General features: G+C 55.5%; 1 protein-coding gene across 1 annotated transcript in view; it reads right to left on the bottom strand.

Annotated features, from left to right (window-relative positions):
* The window catches only part of LOC140420835 (uncharacterized), an 89466-nt gene that overhangs the window by 11977 nt on the left and 63684 nt on the right, over positions 1-13805 (bottom strand). The gene's annotated exons all lie outside the window — the stretch shown is intronic.

Genomic DNA, 13805 nt, shown 5'->3' with positions numbered 1-13805 from the left:
CAGGAATATTACTTTGAGACGCCAGAGGAGGTGAGTGACTTTATCAGGGATCATAAACTGGGGGAGAGCTGAATGTTGACTTGGGATGGAGGAGATATGTCCGTGAAAGTTGGGCTTTGTCATTGTTCTTGTTTGCCGATTGGGGGGAAGTTAAGAAGTGGTAAATTTGTAAGCCCCCCCCCCCCCGTCAAAAATCACTTATCGGGAGATCTTCTACGTTTTTTGACGATTTGCTTTTGTAAGGGTTGTACTGTTGGGGCTTATTGGGGTTGTGTGGGGGGAGGGATGGGGCAGGGTTGGAGGGGGCCTTCGGGCAGGTGTTTTCACGCTAGCGAGCACCGTTAGTGAACGGGATTGCAGTGGGGGGGGAGAGCGGGGAGACTGCAATGGTTGGCCAGTGTGTGGTAGGGAGAGAGGGAGGGTGGGTGGGTGGTGGTGGGGAATGGGACGTGGCAGGTGTGGAGGATGTGTGGTCTGGATGGGCCCGGTTCAGAGTGGGAATGGGTGAGACAAGCCTAAGGATGGAGGAGACAGGATGGCAGTCACTAGAGGCGGGGTGGATGCATAAGCCTCCAGTGAGAATTATGGCATGGAATGTCCACAGGCAGAACGGGCTGGTCAAGAGGACCAGGGTGTTCGCGCACCTGAAGATCTTGAGGGCAGAGGTGATTTTCTTGCCGGAGATGCATCTCCGAGTGAAAGAACAGATGAGGCTGATTGTGTAATGGAGCAGAGGTTGGATAGGTCGTACTCTCAGTCGATGGGAAAGTCGAGAATGGCAAAAGAGCTGGGAGAACTCATGGAAAGGATGGAGCTAGTGGATCCCTGGTTTGGGAAAATGTGAGGAAAGAAATACTCCTTCTTCTCGCATGTGTATAGGATGGGCAGCACGGTAGCATTGTGGATAGCACAATTGCTTCACAGCTCCGGGGTCCCAGGTTCGATTCCGGCTTGGGTCACTGTGCGGAGTCTGCACATCCTCCCCGTGTGTGCGTGGGTTTCCTCCGGGTGCTCCGGTTTCCTCCCACAGTCCAAAGATGTGCGGGTTAGGTGGATTGGCCATGAGAAGTTGCCCTTAGTGTCCAAAATTGCCCTCAGTGTTGAGCGGGGTTACTGGGTTATGGGGATAGGGTGGAGGTGTGGACCTTGGGTAGGGGACTCTTTCCAAAAGCCGGTGCAGACTCGATGGGCCGAATGGTCTCCTTCTGCACTGTAAATTCCATAATTCTATGTATTATAGGGACTTCCGGGTGCGGCTATGCGGAGCTAAGTCGCACATTCGGCGGCTCCCGCAAAAACGGACTTTTGGGCTCTTTTCAGGGCCCCCAACGGCACTTTTCGACGTTTCCCGGTGTGGGAAGGAGTTCACAACAGCTCCTCGTCAGTATATGGCTTCAACTAGGAGCGGGGCGACAAAAAAGGTGGTGGTGGACCCGAAGAAGGTGCGAGGGAAGAAGGACAAAATGGCGGCGGGCGGAGACCAGGCAGCGTGGAGGCAGTGGGCGGAAGAGTAGCAGGAGGGTATCCAGCCCTGCTTCAGAGAGATTAAAACGGACCTGCTAGAGCTGATGAAGGCGTCTATTGATAAGCTGCTGGAGACACAGACGGCCCAGGGGGTGGCGATCTGCGAGGCTCGACAAAAGATCTCTGACAATGAGGACGAGATCTTAGTCCTGGCGGTAAAGGTGGAGGCGCACAAGGCGCTCCACAAGAAATGGCAGGAGCGGTTCGAGGAGATGGAGAATCGGTTGAGGCGGAAGAATCTGCGAATTCTGGGCCTCCCGGAGGGGCTGGAGGGGCCGGACGTGGGGGCCTATGTGGTCACCATGTTGAACTCGTTGATGGGAGCGAGGTCCTTCCAGGGGCCCCTGGAGCTGGAGGGGGCCCATAGAGTGCTGGCGAGGAGGCCCAAGGCTAACGAGCCTCCGCGGGCGATGCTGGTGAGGTTCCATCGGTTCATCGATCGGGAGTGTGTGCTCAGGTGGGCCAAGAAGGAGAGGAGCAGCAGATGGGAGAACGCGGAGGTTCGGATATACCAGGACTGGAGAGCGGAGGTGGCGAAGAGGAGGGCCTGGTACAATCGAGCGAAGGCGGTTTCTCACAGGAAGGGGGTGAAATTTGGCATGTTGCAGCCGGCGCGATTGTGGGTAACCTACAAGGACCAGCACCATTATTTTGAGTCTCCGGAGGAGGCGTGGGCCTTTGTTCAGGCCGAGACGTTGGACAGAGATTGAGGGTCGGGACGGGCGATTGGGGACTGCGGTTGATATGCTATGTTTATTTTTGTTTTGAGGGGGGGGCCTTTGTGCTGCTCCGGGTTTCTTTTTCTTTGTGTTTTTTCTCTTTTGGGTCGGTGAGGGTGGCTGGGGCGGGTTGGGCACTGTTTTGGTTGGGTTGGTCGGGGGGGATCTTGGAGGTGAGATGGGGCCCGGCGGGGGAGGGGAAGGCCCGAGTCAGGGGTGAGGGGACCGGGCCTGTAAAAGGAGCTGCGTCAGAGGTGGCGGGGCCTGTTAGGTGGAAAGCGCGGGCTTTTTCCCGTGCTGAAGACTGGAGGGGGCGGGGAAGCGAGGGTTGTTTCCCGCGCTTAGAACAGAAGGGGGAGGGGGAGGAGGGTATGCCACACAATGGGAGGAGTCGAAGGAGAGGCAGGAGTGGCCGGGATCAGCAGGAGTCAGCTGACTTGCGGAAGTGCAATGGAGGAGTAAATCAGCTAGGATGGGTCCTAGCTGGGGTGGGGGGTTGGGTGGGGGGGAATCGTTGCTGCTGCTATGGTCAAGGAGGAGCTGGAGCGAGTGGGGGGGGGTCGAGACGGGGTATGCCGCTGTGGGGAACGGGCCGGGTGTGGGGTGCGGGCGTCTGGCTGGCCGAGGAGGGGTCATGGCTAGTCGGCGGGGGAGGGGGGGGGCGGGTCGCCCCCTGATCCAGCTGATAACCTGGAATGTAAGGGGACTGAATGGGCCGGTTAAGCGGGCCCGCGTGTTCGCACACCTGAAGGGGCTCAAGGCGGATGTGGTTATGCTTCAGGAGACACACCTGAAGGTGGCAGACCAGGTAAGATTGAGGAAAGGGCGGGTAGGTCAGGTGTTTCACTCGGAGCTGGATGCCAAAAATCGAGGAGTGGCGGTCTTGGTGGGAAAGAAGGTGTCGTTTGAGGCGGCGAGCATTGTGGCAGATAATGGCGGCAGGTACATAATGGTAAGTGGTTGTTTCCCGCGCTTAGAACAGAAGAGGGAGAGGGTGGTACTGGTCAATGTGTATGCCCCGAACTGGGACGATGCGGGTTTTATGCGGCGTATGTTGGGTCGGATCCCAGACTTGGAAATGGGGGGCCTGATAATGGGGGGAAGACTTTAACACGGTGCTGGATCCGGCACTGGATCGCTCCAGGTCTAGGACGGGTGGGAAGCCGGCGGCGGCTAGAGTGCTGAGGGGGCTTATGGACCAGATGGGAGGGGTGGACCCTTGGAGATTTGCAAAGCCGGGGGCGAGGAAATTTTCATTCTTCTCACATGTCCATAAGGCTTATTCCCGAATCGACTTTTTCATCTTGAGTACGGCATTGATAGCAAGAGTAGAGGATAGCCATTTCGGACCACGCCCCGCATTGGGTGGACTTGGAGATTGGGGAGGAGAGGGACCAGCACCCGCTTTGGCGCTTGGAGGTGGGGCTGTTGGCAGACGAGGAGTGAGCGAGCGGGTCCGAGGAAGTATAGGAGAAGAAGGTTAAGAGGAGACTTAATAGAGGCATACAAAATGATCAGGGGGTTGGATAGGGTGGACAGTGAGAGCCTTCTCCCGCGGATGGATATGGCTGGCACGAGGGGACATAACTTTAAACTGAGGGGTAATAGATATAGGACAGAGGTCAGAGGTAGGTTCTTTACGCAAAGAGTAGTGAGGCCGTGGAATGCCCTACCTGCTACAGTAGTGAACTCGCCAACATTGAGGGCATTTAAAAGTTTATTGGATAAACATATGGATGATAATGGCATAGTGTAGGTTAGATGGCTTTTGTTTCGGTGCAACATCGTGGGCCGAAGGGCCTGTACTGCGCTGTATTGTTCTATGTTCTATGTTCTATAGTGAGGTACCTGGAGACCAACGGCAATGGGGAGGTCCGAGTGAGGATGGTATGGGAGGCACTGAAGGCGGTGGTGAGGGGAGAGCTGATCTCCATTAGGGCCCACAAGGAGCGGAGGGAGAAAGAGAAGCTGGTGGGGGAGATGGTGAGGGTAGACAGGACGTATGCGGAGGAGCCCGAAGAAGGATTGTTGAGGAAGAGGCGTAGCCTCCAGGCCGAATTCGACCTGGTGACCACCAGGAAGGCGGAGGTGCAGTGGAGGAAGGCCCAGGGGGCGATTTACGAGTATGGGGAAAACGCATCAGCTTCGGAAGCGGGACGCAGCGAGGGGGATCGGGGGAGTTAAGGACAGGGGAGGGAGTGTGGTCCGGTGTGGATCTGGCATCAATGGGGTCTTCACGGACTTCTACGAGGAATTGTACCGATCCGAGCACTCACGGGAGGAGGGAGGGATGGGCCGCTTCCTGGACCAATTGAGGTTTCCAAAGGTGGAAGAGTGACTGGTGGCGCGATTGGGCTGGAGGAGCTGATCAAAGGGATAGTAAGCATGCAGGTGGGGAAGGCACCGGGGCCGGACGGTTTCACGGTCGAGTTCTATAAAAAATATCTGGACCTGTTGGGCCCGCTGTTAGTTACGACCTTCAAAGGGGCTGGTTTAGCACACTGGGCTAAATCGCTGGCTTTTAAAGCAGACCAAGGCAGGCCAGCAGCACGGTTCAATCCCCGAACAGGTGCCAGAATGTGGCGACGAGGGCTTTTCACAGTAACTTCATTGAAGCCTACTCGTGACAATAAGCAATTTTCATTTCATTTCAATGAGGTAAGGGAGGGGGGCCTTTGTCCCCGACGATGTTCCGGGCACTGATCTCCTTGATCCTGGAGCGGGACAAGGATCCCCTGCAGTGTGGGTCTTACAGACCGATTTCCTTGCTAAATGTAGATGCCAAGGTGCTGGCGAAGGTCTTAGCCACGAGGATTGAGGATTGTGTGCCGCAGATCATCCATGAAGACCAGACGGGGTTTGTGAAGGGGAGGCAGTTGAACGCGAATGTGCGGAGGCTTTTGAATGTTATCATGATGCCGGCAAGGGAGGGGGAGGCGGAGATAGTGGTGGCGATGGACACTGAGAAAGCCTTTGATAGGGTAGAGTGGGGGTACCTGTGGGAGGTGCTGAAGAGGTTCGGGTTTGGGGAGGGGTTTGTCAGGTGGGTTAGGCTATGAGGTCCCGATGGCGAGTGTGGCCACAAATAGGAGGAGGTCCGAGTACTTTCGGTTGCACCGAGAGATGAGACAGGGCCCCCTGCTCTTCGCACTGGCGATTGAACCCCTGGCTATGGCACTGAGGGAGTCAAGGAACTGGAGGGGATTGGTGCGTGGTCAGGAGAGCATAGGGTGCCACTTTATGCGGACAACCTGCTGCTGTATGTGGCGGACCCGGTGGGAGGAATGCCGGAGGTAATGAAGATTCTTAGGGAATTTGGGACTTTTCGGGGTACAAGCTCAAAATGGGGAAGAGCGAGCTGTTCGTAGTTCATCCAGGGGACCAGGAGAGGGGGATTGGTGAGCTCCCACTAAAAAAGGCGGAGAGGAGCTTCAGGTATCTGGGAGTCCAGGTGGCCAGGAGCTGGGGAGCCCTGCATAGGCTTAATTTTACAAGGCTGGTGCAGAAAATGGAGGAGGAGTTCAAGAGGTGGGACGCATTGCCGCTGTCCTTGGCGGGTATACATAGAATTTACAGTGCAGAAGGAGGCCATTCAGCCCATCGAGTCTGCACCGGCTCTTGGAAAGTGCACCCTACCCAAGGTCAACACCGCCACCCTATCCCCATAACCCAGTAACCTCACCCAACATTAAGGGCAATTTTGGACACTAAGGGCAATTTATCATGGCCAATCCACCTAACCCGCACATCTTTGGACTGTGGGAGGAAACCGGAGCACCTGGAGGAAACCCACGCACACACGGGGAGGATGTGCAGACTCCGCACAGACAGTGACCCAAGCCAGAATCGAACCTGGGACCCTGGAGCTGTGAAGCAATTGCGCTATCCACAAGGCTACCGTGCTGCCCTGAGAAGTACGGGTAGGGTGCAGTCAATCAAAATGACGGTGCTCCCAAGGTTTTCGTTCCTGTTCCAGTGCCTCCCCGTGTTTATCCCGAAGCTTTTTTTCAGGCGGGTTAACAGGAGGGACTCCGAGGGTGAGAAGGGTGTTCCTGGAGCGGAGTAGAGATAGGGGGGGGACTGGCGCTGCCCAACCTCTGTGGGTACTACTGGGCCGCCAATGCGACGATGGTGCGCAAGTGGGTGATGGAGGGGGAGGGGGCTGCATGGAAGAGGCTGGAGACGGCATCTTGTGGGGTACGAGTCTGGGGGCGATGGCAACGGCGCCACTGCCGCTCCCTCCAAGGAGGTATACCACAAGCCCGGTGGTGGTGGCTGCCCTCAAAATTTGGGGGCAGTGGAGGCGGCACAGGGGAGAAGTGGGGGCCTCGGCGGTGACCCCATTACGGGGGAACCACCGGTTCGCCCCAGGAAGGACAGGTGGAGGGTTTGCGGGGTGGCACAGGGCAGGGATACGAAGGTTGGGGGACCTGTTTGTGGACGGGAAGTTCGCGAGACTGGGTGAGCTGGAGGAGAAGTACGGGCTCCCCCCCGGGAACACCTTCAGGTACTTACAGGTAAGGGCGTTTGCCAGATGGCAGGTGGCGGAATTCACGCGGCTACGGCCACACACAGTACAGGACAGGGTGCTCTCGGGGGGGTGAGTGGGAGTGGGGAAGATCTCGGAAACTTACCAGGTGATACAGGAGGAGGAGGAGGCCTCGGTGGTGGAGGTAAAAGGTAAGTGGGAGATGGGGTTGGGAGAGGAAATTGAGGAAGGGATGTGGGCAGACGCCCTGGGGAGGGTGAACTCTTCCTCATCGTGCGCGAGGCTCAGCCTCATACAGTTTAAGGTGCTGCACAGGGCACACATGACCGAGACAAGGATGAGTCGGTTTTTTGGGGGTCAGAACAGGTGTGTTAGGTGCTCAGGGAGCCCAGCAAATCACAACCATATGTTCTGGGCATGCCCAGCGCTGGAGGAATTTTGGAAGGACGTAGCGAGGACAGTGTTGAGGGTGGTAGGATCCAGGGTCAGGCCGGGCTGGGGGCTCGCAATATTTGGGGTGGCAGAAGAGCCGGGAGTGCAGGAGGCGAAAGAGGCCGGAATTCTGGCCTTTGCGTCCCTGGTAGCCCGGCGAAGGATTCTTCTTCATGGAAGGATAGGAGGCCCCCAAGCGTGGAAACCTGGATCAGCGATATGGCAGGGTTTATTAAATTGGAGAGGGTGAAATTCACCTTGAGGGTCGGTACAAGGGTTCTTTAGGCGGTGGCAACCGTTCTTAGACTTCCTGGCAGAGTGGTAGACATTGGTCAAAGGCAGCAGCAGCTCGGGGGGGGGGGTCCCTTTGCTTTTTTGTTTTTGTTATTTACACTGGAGGGTCTGAGGGGTTGTATATACTTGTTGTATTAAGTCGGGGGGGGGGGTGTTAATGTTAATTTATTATTTCTGTACAGGGGGGAAGGGGGGTATGGAGGGTCGTTTTTCTGGACTGTGTTTTGTACTTAACCCTATTGGGTTTCTTTTTCATTTTGTTATTGGTATTTTATGAAAACCCTTTAATAAAAATTCTTTTTTTTTTTAAAAAGGATGTATAGGATTTTTTTTGTGGTGAGCAGGGTGGTGCTGATGGGGATGATAGGGGCAGAATATGCAAGGATGGGGCAATAAGGTGGCTCAGTGGTTAGCACTTTTGCCTCATTGCACCGAGGAGCCGGGTTTGATCCCAGCCCCGGGTCACTGTCCGTGTGGAGTTTGCACATTCTCCCCGTGTCTGTGTGGAGCTCACCCCCACAAACCAAAGATGTGCAGGGTAGGTGGATTGGCCACGCTAAAATTTCTCCTTAATTGGAAAAAATAAGAATTGGGTACTTAAAATAAAAAAAGAATAAGCAGGGATTGTGAACTCAGACCATGCACTGCACTGGTCAGATGTGAGGTTTTGTTTGGACAGGTGCAGAGACCGGGGTGGAAGTTGGATTGGGAATTTTGGCCGATAAGGAGTTTTGTGGGAAGGTGACAGTGACAATTAAGAACTATGTGGAGCTCAACCAGAACGGTGAGATATCAGCAGCTACGTTTTGGGAGGCCTTGAAGGCGGTGGTCTGAGAGGAAATTATTTTGTTGAAGGCCCACAGGGATAGGATGAGGAGCGAGGAGCACTGGCGGCTATTGGATGAGATAGTTGAGGTGGACAGGATATACTCGGACTCCCCACAAGGGTGCTGTTGGCAAAGAGGAAGAGGTTGTAGGGGCAATTTGATCGGTTGACAACGGGTAAGGCGGTAGGGCCGCTGTTGGGGACGATGGGGGTGCAGTATGAGTATGGGGAAAAGGCAAGTCGTATAATGGCCCGTGCAGCATCAGACAGGGTCCAGGAAACTTTGCAGTTAAAAGCGGAGGAGGGGGAACTGGTGTCGCAGCCAGAAAGGATAAATTTTGTGTTTAAGGCTTCCTCCAAGGGGTTGTATAGAGCTGAGCCTGTGGGCAGGCGGAGGATATGGGGCGGTTTCTGGATGAGTTGGAGTTCCAGAGTCAGAGGAGGGGAAGAGGCAGGCATTGAGGAAGCCAATGGTTTGTGGTTAAGGGAGGTGATGGAATGCATTAGTAGGATCGAGGAAGGCCCCAGGGCCGAACAGCGTTCCGGCAGAGTTTTACAAGCAATTTGCGACAGAGTTGGCCATTCACCTGGTGGGTATATTTAGTGAGGCGGTGGAAAAGTGGGGCTGCCGGCTACTTTAGCGCAGGCGTCAATTTAGTTGATCCCGAAAAAGGGGAAGGACTCACTGGAATGTGGGTCCTACAGGCCCATTTTGTTGTTAAACACGGACGTGAAAGTGCTGGCGAAGGTGTTGCTGTGTAGGTTGGAAAGGTGCATCCAGGAGGTGGTTTCTGAGGAGCAAACGGGTTTTGTAAAAGCGAATCAGCTCTCAAGTAACATTAGGAGGTTGCTGAATGTAATTATGATTCCTTCAGGGGGACGGGAGCTGTAGGCGAATGTGTCCATGGATGAGGAGAAGGCATTTTACTGGGACGATTGGAGGTATCTATTTGAAGTTCTGGCAAGGTTTGGACCAAAATTTGTGGCATGGGTTCGACTGTTGTATGCGTCCCCCATGGCTAATGTTCGAAGAAACACTACAAGTTCAGGGTATTTTGGGTTGCATAGGGGGACAAGGGATGGGTGGCCGCTGTTCAGTTGGCTTCAAGACTTTGGCGTTGGCCCTTCAAGCATCGGCAGAGTGGGGAGGGATTCACTGGGTATCACGGTATGCGGACGACAATTTGCTGTTTGTGTCGGACCCGTTGGAAAGTATGGGCAGAATTATGGGCTTGTTGGAGAGATTCAGGCATTTTCCAGCTATAAATTGAACGTAGGGAAGAGTGAATGCAGTGAGGGCGCGACCATTTAAGGTGGCATGGGAGCGATTTAGGTATCTGGGGATTCAGGTAATACATGCGTAGGCCATAATGCACAGGTGGAATGTGACCGGCTTAGTGGAAGAGGTTGAGGGAGACTTTAAAAGGTGTGATACATTTCACTTGATATTGACAAAGAGGGTGCAGGTGGTAAAGATGAATGTGCTGCCAAGGTTCCAGCTTATCTTTCAGTCCCTGATTTTTCTTTCTGAGGCATTATTTCGGAAGGTGGAGTCGCTGGTCTCGGAATTTGTGTGAGCAGGAAAGTGCCAAGGGCCCTGCTACAAAGGCGGCGGCAGGGAGGGGGGTTAGCATTCCTGAACCTGATGCATTACTACTGGGCAGGGAATGTGGAGAAGATGAGGTGGGAGGGGCAGGGGGCGGAGTGGATCAGGTTGGAGGAGAAGTCCTATAGGGGCTCAAGTTCGAGGGCCCTGGTGATGGTCCCTTTGCCGCTGGCAGTATACGGGAAGTCCGGTGGTGGAGTTGACGTTTAAGATCTGGAATGAGTTGAGGAGGCACTTTAAACTCGGTAGCATGTCGGTGCTGACACCACAGAATGGGAACCACAGGTTTAAGCCGAGGGGGTGGGGGGGCGGCGGGGGGGCTGGATGGGAAGAACAGGCAGTGGAGAGAGGAAGGGTTAAAGTGGGCCAGGCATATGTTCTCGGAGGGGAAAGTCGCTGGGTTGGATAAGCTGTGGGAGAGGTTTGAGTTACCAAGCAGGAGTGAGTTTAGGTACTGGCAGGTGCGGGACTTGTGTAAGGAGCTCCCAACGTTTCCCCCAACTACCGAAGTACACGCTGCTGGAGAAGCTGCAGCATCCGGATGAGGTGAGGGTGAGCAGGATAGAGGACATATACGAGTGGTTGGGAGAGCAGGGTAAGGCGCTGCTGGAATGGATTAAGCAGAAGTGGGAGGGGGAGTTGGGGAGGGAGATAGGATGGGGGCTCTGGTGCGAGGCGATCCGGCGAGTGAACTCAACCTCCTGCTGTGCCAGAATAAGCTTTGAATCAGTTTAAAGTGGTGGACAGGGTCCACATCACTCGGGCTCGGATGAGTGAGTTCTTCCCGGAGGTAACGTGGGTGGGGGCCGGCGAATCATGTTCACATGTTTTCGGGTTGCAAGAAGCTGGAGAGCTTCTTGAAGACTGTTTCATAGATCTTAGAATTTACAGTGCAGAAGGAGGCCATTCGGCCCATCGGTTCTGCACCGGTCCTTGGAAAGAACATCCTACTCAAGCCCACACCTCCACCCTAACCCAGTAACCTCACCTAACCTTTTTGGGACACTAAGGGCAATTTAGCATGGCCCATCCACCTAACCTGCGCATCTTTGGACTGTGGGAGGAAACCGGAGCACCCGGAGGAAACCCACGCAGACACGGGAGAACATGCAGACTCCGCACAGACAGTGACCCAAGCCAAGAATTGAATCTGGGACCCTGGAGCAGTGAAGCAATTGTGCTGACTGCTGTGGTACTGTGCCGCCCTATTGGGACCTATTCGAGGATAGTGGGAGCCAAGGTGAAGACGGACCTATGATGGTGATCTTTGGGGTTTCGGAGGTGCCGGAGCTGCTGGAGGGGGAATGAAGGCTGATGTTATGGCCTTCGCCTCTCTGATTGCCCGACAATGGATTCTTTTGAATTGGAAGTCGGAGACGCCACTAGGCATTGCGGCCTGGCTGGGAGACCAGTATGAGTTTCTCCGGTTAGAAAAGATTACGTTGGTTTTCAACTTCCGGCAGGGGAGGAGAGCGGTCATGGGCAATGGAGCTCCGCCGGCAGTCGCGACCCGTTCCACGGGGGGGAGGGGGGGAAAATCAGGCAAACCGGCCGGGGGCCCCGCACGGCAGGAGAATGCGGGACACGACGAGTAACCCGGACCAGAGTGGGGACCGAGCCAGCGGCAGGGACCGACCGGCCCTCCCTCCCACCCCCGCACGACAGGAGAACGCGGGGTACAATGAGTGGCCCGAACCAGAGCGGGGACCGAGCCAGCGGCAGGGACCGACCGACGCCCCCCTCCACCCCCAACCCCACGGCGGCGACCACGAGGCAGGCGGCGGATCAAAGGAGGACTCCAGGCCCGACCGGAAGCCTCTCTCTCTCGCGACCTTCCTGACCCAGTGTGTGGGTGAGTGAAAGAAAAAAAGAATGTCTCCCTTTTTAAAAAATCTTTCAAAAAATACTTTTTGAAAACTTTTTGAAAAAGACTCTGAAAGAGGAAGAACCCTTTTTTTTTTTTTACATTTTTTGAAAAAGTAGCTGGGGGGGGATTAAAAGGGTTAAAGGAGAGAAGGGAGGGAGAAAGAAAAGAGGGGGAAAAACGGGGGAAAGAGAGAAGAGGGAAGGGGGGGGGAAAAAAGAAAAAAAATGCCAGAAGGGAGCCAAAGCAGAGGGAGAAATGGCACCACAAGCAGAAGGGGCCGTAGGCGATCCAGCTCAGCAGAGCCAACCGGCACACAAAGCGGCGGAACGGAAAGTTCGCCGCAACAAAAAGAGCTGGGCGGACAGGAGCACTTTCCCCTGAGGCCAGGGGGGAACTGGAACTGGAAGGCAGCCTTTGCCGAGGTGCTGAGGGAACATCAGCAGGAACACAAGGCAAAGGCCAGAGCAGTCATGGAAGCTGCAGTGCAGGCAGCAATGGCCAAGGCCCTGGAGGAGGTGCAGCTCGCCCTGGGCAGAGAAGAGGAGAAACTGGAAGCCCAAGACGCGACCATTAAGGAGCTGCATAAAGCCGCGACTGACATGAGCGACCGGAGGTGGTGAGACTGGTCATAACGCAGGAGAGCCTGAAGGGCAGAGTGGACGATCAGGAAAACCGCTCGAGAAGGCAAAATGTTAGGATAGTGGGCCTACCAGAGGGGATCAAGGGTAGAAACCCCACGGTCTACGTGGACGAGATGCTGGGCAACTTAGTGGGGAGGAAAACTTTCCGCAACCCACCAGAAATGGACAGAGCACACCGGTCGCTGCGCCCGAAGCCCAGGGCAGGGGAACACCCGAGAGCAGTTATAGCTAAACTGCACCGGTACCAAGACAGGGAAACAATCCTACGTTGGGCCAGGCAAAACAGAACCTGCAAATGGGGAGGACACGTCATTAGAGTCTGCGAGGACATTGGGGCAGACCTCGCCAGGAGTCGGGCCGAATTCAATAGAGGGAAAGCAGCTCTTCACAAGAGCGAAGTGCATTTTGGTATGCTGTACCCAGCGAAACTCTGGGTTACATACCAAGAAAGAGAGTACTTCTTCACAGCCCCCGCCAAAGCAAACAAGTTTGTTGAGGAACACGGGCTGGAAAAACAACAGCTAGGAGAGAAATAAGGGGCCCCTGGCAAGGGGCAACAGCACACCAATGGGGGGAGGGGAGGGGTGAGGCAGAGCCAGCGAGCGCATCCTGAACAAAAAGCAAACCACTACCCGAGGGACCCCTTCAGGTGGGAGACCAGGCCCCAGCACGAGGGAACGAGAGTAGCGGAGAAGGGAGAGCAAGCGAGAGGAATGCAGGGTAGGATGGGGGAAGAACAGGCAGAAAACAGCAAAGGTCGGGCAAGGGAGAAGCGAGACAGTAACTCCCGAGAGGGGGGCCACCACACTAGCAGGAAAGCTAGCCGGGGGCACGCAACAATGCAGGTAAGCAGCGCGCTCCCGACAGGGGGGACGGCACCAGGCAGGGGCGTGGGGGGGGGGGGGGGCACTCAACAGAGGTGGGAGAGAAAACAGGGATTGGAACAGGGGAAAGAGGGACAAAAGAGGGGTATACGGGAGAGGGGGGAAAGGGAGGGACTGGGGGGGGGGGGAGGGGGGGGAGAAACACAGGGAAGGAGGGACAAACAAGGCTAGAAAGGGAATAACAATAGGGCTACAAAGTGACACAACCAAGGGCTCGGAACAGGGAGTCGCTGCAAGCATCCACCCAGTACGGTCTCTGGGCGAAGGGAGACTCCAGAGTGCAAGGAACTACCCGCATGGCGGACGTACAGTGGGCGGCCATATCAGGTGCCCCCTGGGCAAAGGAAAACCCCGGAGCACAGGGACCCGACCGCATGGGGAGAGCAGTGACAGCGGCCATCCTGAACTGCCCCCTAACAAAGGGAAACCCCGGAGGGCATGGGCGCGTCCACCAGGTAAGTGTGGTTAATCCCACAGGGGCGAGGGGACAGAAGCCCCCACCAGGAAAGTCACCTGGAACGTA

Source organism: Scyliorhinus torazame, chromosome 5, assembly GCF_047496885.1.
Source record: "Scyliorhinus torazame isolate Kashiwa2021f chromosome 5, sScyTor2.1, whole genome shotgun sequence".
Classification (NCBI taxonomy): Eukaryota; Metazoa; Chordata; class Chondrichthyes; order Carcharhiniformes; family Scyliorhinidae; genus Scyliorhinus; species Scyliorhinus torazame.
Note: the sequence above shows the minus strand (reverse complement) of the source record. Positions and strands in the feature narration are given on the sequence as shown.